The following is a 6,604-nucleotide window of genomic DNA, read 5'->3' on the forward strand; positions in this document are numbered from 1 at the left end:
TGGCCAGAGTTTAAGCTCGCCATTTCTTCTCCAAGGGTTCTTAAAAGCAAAAAGGAAAAACTAGGAGTGATCGGCTATGATTAAAATTAGTCTTAAAACTTTCCAAAATATTCATCGGCTACTGCCGAAAATACTTTGGTCACTCAACGGTTTCCGCCTGCACAACTTTTTGTAGTTGTGGAAAAATCGCTGAAGCGAAAATAACTGAGTAGCATACTTAATATTTACATTGCTGCCATGAAAGGTGAAAAACACCTTTGGTACTGGTTTGAAAACAACCAGGTAATAGAATGCTTTATGCCTACTGACTGCTTTTAATCGCTTGTTTGCTCATAATCTTGGTCTTAACTGAGGAACTAAACAATAAGTTTTCTTTTCGCTTATTTCCTCGCATTTCAGCGTTAAGAAAATTTAAAAGAGAGCGCTTAAGAAACTAATTTGCAGAAGTCCAAACTATCGAAAACTTTATTCGAAGACATTTTCAGAATTTAGCCATCGATGCGAGATTTCTACACAAATTCCAACCATCTGAGAAAATACAAATTCCATACAATTGACAATGTTTGAATAAATTTCTTTACATGTATTGTGCCACTTTCGAGAATACGCGCATATTCGTTCTCAATAATTCAACAGGTCTTTGTAAAAAAGCCATCGATGCGAGATTTGTATACAATTTACAACCATCTGAGAAAATGCAAATTCAATTTTTAAGAGCTCAGTAATGTCACTTCAAATCAATCGTGTGTCATATCCTTACATTACTAAAAGGCTCTACATGTGTTTGGTTAGACCTATACTTGAGCATGCCTCTGTTGTATGGTCTCCTTCATATAGGTGCTGTGTAGATTCAATTGAATCTGTTCAAAAGCAACTTTTGCTGTTTGCCCTTAGGAATTTGGGATGGGATCCGATTGCCTCTCTTCCCCGCTATGAAAATAGGTTGCTTCTTTTGTCCTTACCGTCTCTCGAAAAACGTAGATTTGTTCTTGGCATTTATATAAATAATCTTTAATGTCCCCCACCGCTTCTCTAGGCACTTTATCTTGGTTAAGCTTAGTCAATGTAAATATAATTATGAGCTGTTTAAGCCGCTCAGAGTTGTTTGCAAGAACCTAAATGATATCTATCACTTATTCTTATTATCGGACTTTTTAAAGTCCATTAAAGCAACATTACTTAATACGCGTAATTTACTTATGTCGTACTTAAACTACCTCTTAACCTTAAAATGTCACGATGAGTCGAAAATGAATTGTTGTGAACTAATATCGGTTGCCAAGCTTATGCATGTTTGCGATGGCTTACGGGTTCAATCGCAATTTGGTCCTGTACCGGTTGTGGGTGTGGGTCTATGCTAGTAGTGTACATGCTTTTTTTCTTTTTTTTCCTTCTGATTTGTTTTATTGTACTTATATTAAGTTTTAATATTAAATAATTTAAGATTTACTTTAAGAATCAATTGAACTCGACTGTCAAAATTTTTAGTTAAGTTTTTTTGTATAAGTGGAATAAGTAAATAAATGAAAAAAGGTATATACGAGTGGGGAAAAATCATGAGATTTCAAGTGGCTTAATACAAAAGATAGACGTATAGATGACACATCCGGAAGTTTTCAATTGACTTCAATTTGAAATTTACTTCTTTTAAAGCCCGTAGTCAAAATACTCTTGTTTGATTTGTTGATGGGAGTATCGGCGTTCAAGTAATGGGTAGACGAAATTCGACGCAAGCTAGTTGCTGGTGGTTTTCTTTTTATCGACGTTTTCTCTAAAATTTGAAAATTTTAAATATTTCACTCAACTAATGTTTACATTGGATATGTATTATACGATACTCATACGTCCCACATTGTCTTTTTTAAGAAATTCCATGATGTGTTTCTCTCTATAAACCAAATATTTATTCAGGTATTGCTTAATTCAAGGAAATTTTCAGGAATTCTCATACATGTGATGTATGAAGTTAAATAAAATTAAATAAAATAAAAAAAGTTTCTTAATGATACAATAAATCGAGCAAATAAATATACTGTGATTGCTACTTTTGTTATAAGATATGATCATAAAGTTTTCATTTTTGTTAATACCACAAATAATCAAATTTAAGAAGAGGCAGAATTTATAAATATTTTCGAAATATTTCATAATAACAATTGTAATGAAAAACAAAGTGACATATTCAACAATCAAATTTCCTTTGTTTCAAATTTGTACACTCTTTCTGCACGTTTCTAACCACACCACACTCTACACTGTTTCCTAATATAACATATACTTATAATAAATAATATAAAATAAAAATAAAAATAAAAAGAAAATTATAATGATAACAAAAGAAAATTAATTGTCAGAGATTTCTATAGGAAATGACTTTCAGTTGTTGCCAGTGTGTAACAATTTCATTTAAATATCGTACGCTGTTTGTTTTTCACGTGCGCCTAAACAACGAACTATGTAAGAATAACGCACGTAAGCTTATTTGTACGCGCTGAATATGTTCCAAAAAAAGTCCGTAACAAAGATCGGAGAAACAACAAGTAACTAGAAAAGTTTACTTAAGGATAACAAAAATTTTTTAAACTTGGGTAAAAAATTTCACATCAAATTAATTGTGCATATGTCGCTCATCACGATAAGATTCTAAATCGTTTAATCGTTTTATCGTGCGAAACTCCATGAAATCGTATAAAAACGAAATTGAACGCACATTTCTATAGCGCGCAGAAAAACGACGCCTAAAACCAAAATCAATTGTGTATTTATATCTATTCGGCATCATAATGTAAATCATTTTAACATAAGATGTTGGTCTTTACACGTCCCGGAATTACCAAAATTGACATTGGGCATTGGATTTGCATTATAAGCTTTTACATCCACTAATGAATGCCCGAAAAACTGGAAAGAAAAGAAATATCTCAGTATACCACCATTTTCAAAAAAAGAAGGAATTATTCATTTTAAAAATGCGCATAGTTCCACTATCAAACCAAATTTTTTTGTAAAGTTTGTTCAACTGGCACAGTCAAATATGACGAAATCTGACAATGAATAAGTTTAAGGAACGGAGTAGTATTCTAATCAATTACCCAATACCGGGATCCTTAGTATATATATAAATGTGAAATTTCGCGGCAATTCATTACAATCGCACAAAGGTTCACCAATCGGCTAATCAGTCAACTCCTTACTTAACAAGCTCTTCAGGCGGTCGTTGTTCAACATTCGACTTATAGATACTATTATATATATCCCGTTTGACTGTTTTCTCACTATCATTCATTTGCAGTTAATTGTAACATAAACAAAATCGCTATTTATATAAGCTTATGTATAAATTAAAAAATAAACATGGTTAAGATATATTAACTGAAAATAAATCTGGATGTAAAACATGAAAAAAAATTTTTCCTTTTTGACGCCACCTTGACTACGAGATTTTTTTAAAATATTTTTATGAATCAATTCCGCTGGTTATCACAAAGCAAATGGCAGCAACATTTGTCATTCAATGTGAAAGCGCAAGTGACTGCCCGCAGTTATAACGGCGGCACAATATTTCATTATTCGCAAATTGCTTGAAAGCGACGACAAGCATGTGGGTGGCTCGACGCCTACTCTTGCAAGGGACAGGTAAGGTGCAAACGAGGAAACAAATAAAGTTACTCGCATAGTAGTACACAAGTGCCCTTATTCGAAAGCTGATGCCGTCATTACTACATCAATTTATTTTCTAGAATACAAGAATTTCAATGGTAATGGTATTTTTCTTCTGCCTTTACGTGTGTGCGCGTGTGTTCGCTCATGTATGTGTTTCTATTATAGTTGAAATACCATTGAAATTTCCGCTCAATTGGTCAAAACATTTCAAAGTACTCAACGTTAGAGTAGAGAAAATTTATTGAAAATGCAATTTTAACGTTTTTAAAACACTAACACTAAGCCCGCGCACAATATATGGCACTTACCCAGCCTCTAGTCTCTAGTCTTCGCATGCAACAATAGGAAGAAAACATTTTACACTTACATCTAAATAGTATTCAAACCAATACCACTCGCCGACATTGTTGCTAGCGATTTAGTTATTTATTTATATATATATATTCATCATTTTCATCTTTTAACGAAAAGGATTAAATAAGAGTCAAACAATAAAAAAATAAAATTTAAGTGGTTTAAATAACGACCCTACGACAATCCACTGGAAGAGCTTAACGAAGTGTTACATAAAACTATTCTTATTTCAATCAAACATCCAAAGGGGTGGCTGGTCTAAGTAGCATTCACTCGTAGACCACGCTGTGTCTTTGTGTTTGCGGAAGATATTGAAAGACTGTATAAGCAATAATGAACACATATATGACAATGTAAACTGAAATCGCCGTGAAATGCATAAAATGTAGTAACGAAAAGAATTATACATGTGTGTGCCGGCACGTATAGGTGTGCTTTACATGTATACTCTTTTATCTTAATCTTAATTTTAATTCAACGCAGCGTACTCAACACTTACTTACAGCACAGGAAAATACAAAACGGTGACAACCGATTAATAAATATGGTGTTGATCAATACAACGTACCATGGAGAGTAGGCTCATTATACTCGATTGGAATTGTTGCGGTAAGCTGAATGTGCTTCAAACACACTTAGCGACATTAGAAAGCCTACAAGTTTGTACAAATCCCGGCACAAAATTGAACAGTCTGTGATCAGCAAAGCCCAAAAGTATTAATGAAGACCTTAAGAGAATTGTTCTTACGATAAATGGAGAAAGGCACAATCCACTTTTAAGAGCTAACTGATTGTTTCATTCATACTAGAAGGCCCGAAGAGTTCTCAATTAATTCCCAAGCCGAACTGCCCAAAATTGGTAAAATTTGGTTTTTTTTTTAATTCTTATTAAATTTTGCATACTACTCGTCCGCCAAATAGGATACAACAGCATAGGATTAATTGCGTAGTGTAAGGAATTCTGTAGTACACGAGTAAAAAGTGTTATTTGAAAAAAGTGATAAGCGCGAGAGTAAAGAAGGTTTAAAAGAGAGTAGGTTCATCATTGGACTGTAAACGTTTACATATTTTGATGACAGGCTTAAAAAAAAGAAAAGTTACGAGAACGCAAAATGTCAAGAATGCTGTGGCCATGAATACCACATATACCCAATTTGCGAAGTGTGGAGTAATGAATGGAAGTGGCACTACTCACACAGACAAATAGGATATGATCAGGAGATTGCAAGACTCTACATGTAAACATAGGGCTATTCACTAATTAAAAGGCCATCAAACAATGAGTTTTATTTATTTGAGGAAATAAAGAATACAAGTGACGACCACAAGGTGAATTATCCGTCGCTTTTGCTAAGAAATAACTGAGTGTTTCTTGTCGATTGCCATCAAAGCACGATCAGTAAAATGCGATGCTCTGGAAGATGCAATATTATCTGCAGCGGGTGTTGTTAAAAATGCCCATGTGACCGGGCATCCAGAGAAAATGAAAACAAAATGAATCAGATTTGAGGCTACATAGTGAAGATCTAATTTCTAACACGTAAGGGTGGGTTTTACCTGGGGAAAATGATTCCCAAGCCGATAAGACAGATTTACTATCTTATACTATAAGGAATTTCTTTTGAACCCGAGTACTCGCTAGACGGATGACTTCCAGGATCACGGGACACGCATATAGTGCTACATGCGTGATTTTAGAAGTGAGGTTCTATATTAATATTTGGAAACCAAAAGCCGCTGCCTACGACATCGCTCTTTGATCCATCAATAGAGATACGAGAAAAATGCTTCCGTTTGCTATTGACGAAGTTCAAGTAGTGGTGATGCACTTCTGCCGGAGTAACTACGGACTTTCTCGCTGGTAAGAACTTAATTACGGGCTGAAAGTATTGAAAACCGAACCACAAGCTGTCTGCAAATGATCGATTTTTACTGTATTTATTCCAATTTTGTAACGTCAGAGAGTATGGGTAAATTTAGTTTTCTCCCGGCCTAGATCAGCTGACTTTACATGAATTACAATATAGCAAAGTAATAGTAAAAAAGAGGAAAATTGATGAAAAAGGTTCTTCTGTTACATGTCGGGTACTCGTTCGTGTCCGATGTGCCTCTGTAGCGTCTGACATGAACGATGTTCGTCCTCCCATTATGCCTATTTTATCTATCTTTCTTTTTCATATCATTAAGACAAATAAAAAAATAAATGAATTTTAAGCCGCATTAAAATTTGAACGCAAGAAATTAAATCCTTTCTTCCAATACTCTTCAATACCTTCGCCACCATTCTTCACATTTGATCAGTTCAGTTTAGGTTATGAGGATATGTTGGCGCAAGCTCTTCAACAATACCCTTAGTGAACATAAGAAAAGAAGGCATAACCAACACGCCATCAGATTACCCAGGCATAGGAACTCACCAAATTTTGCGTACAACAACGCCAATGATAGCAATAACAAGGTTTTTAGGTAATGTTTACGATCCCCCAATTCTGAATCTCATAGTGGCTGGTCGAGGTTGACTTTTTCTCTCATAGAGAAATATTCAGTTCACAGGTTGTTTAGTTGTTGTAGTATTTTACATGTGAAG

This window comes from Glossina fuscipes, unplaced genomic scaffold (genome assembly GCF_014805625.2).
Source record: "Glossina fuscipes isolate IAEA_lab_2018 unplaced genomic scaffold, Yale_Gfus_2 111, whole genome shotgun sequence".
NCBI classification, from domain to species: domain Eukaryota; kingdom Metazoa; phylum Arthropoda; class Insecta; order Diptera; family Glossinidae; genus Glossina; species Glossina fuscipes.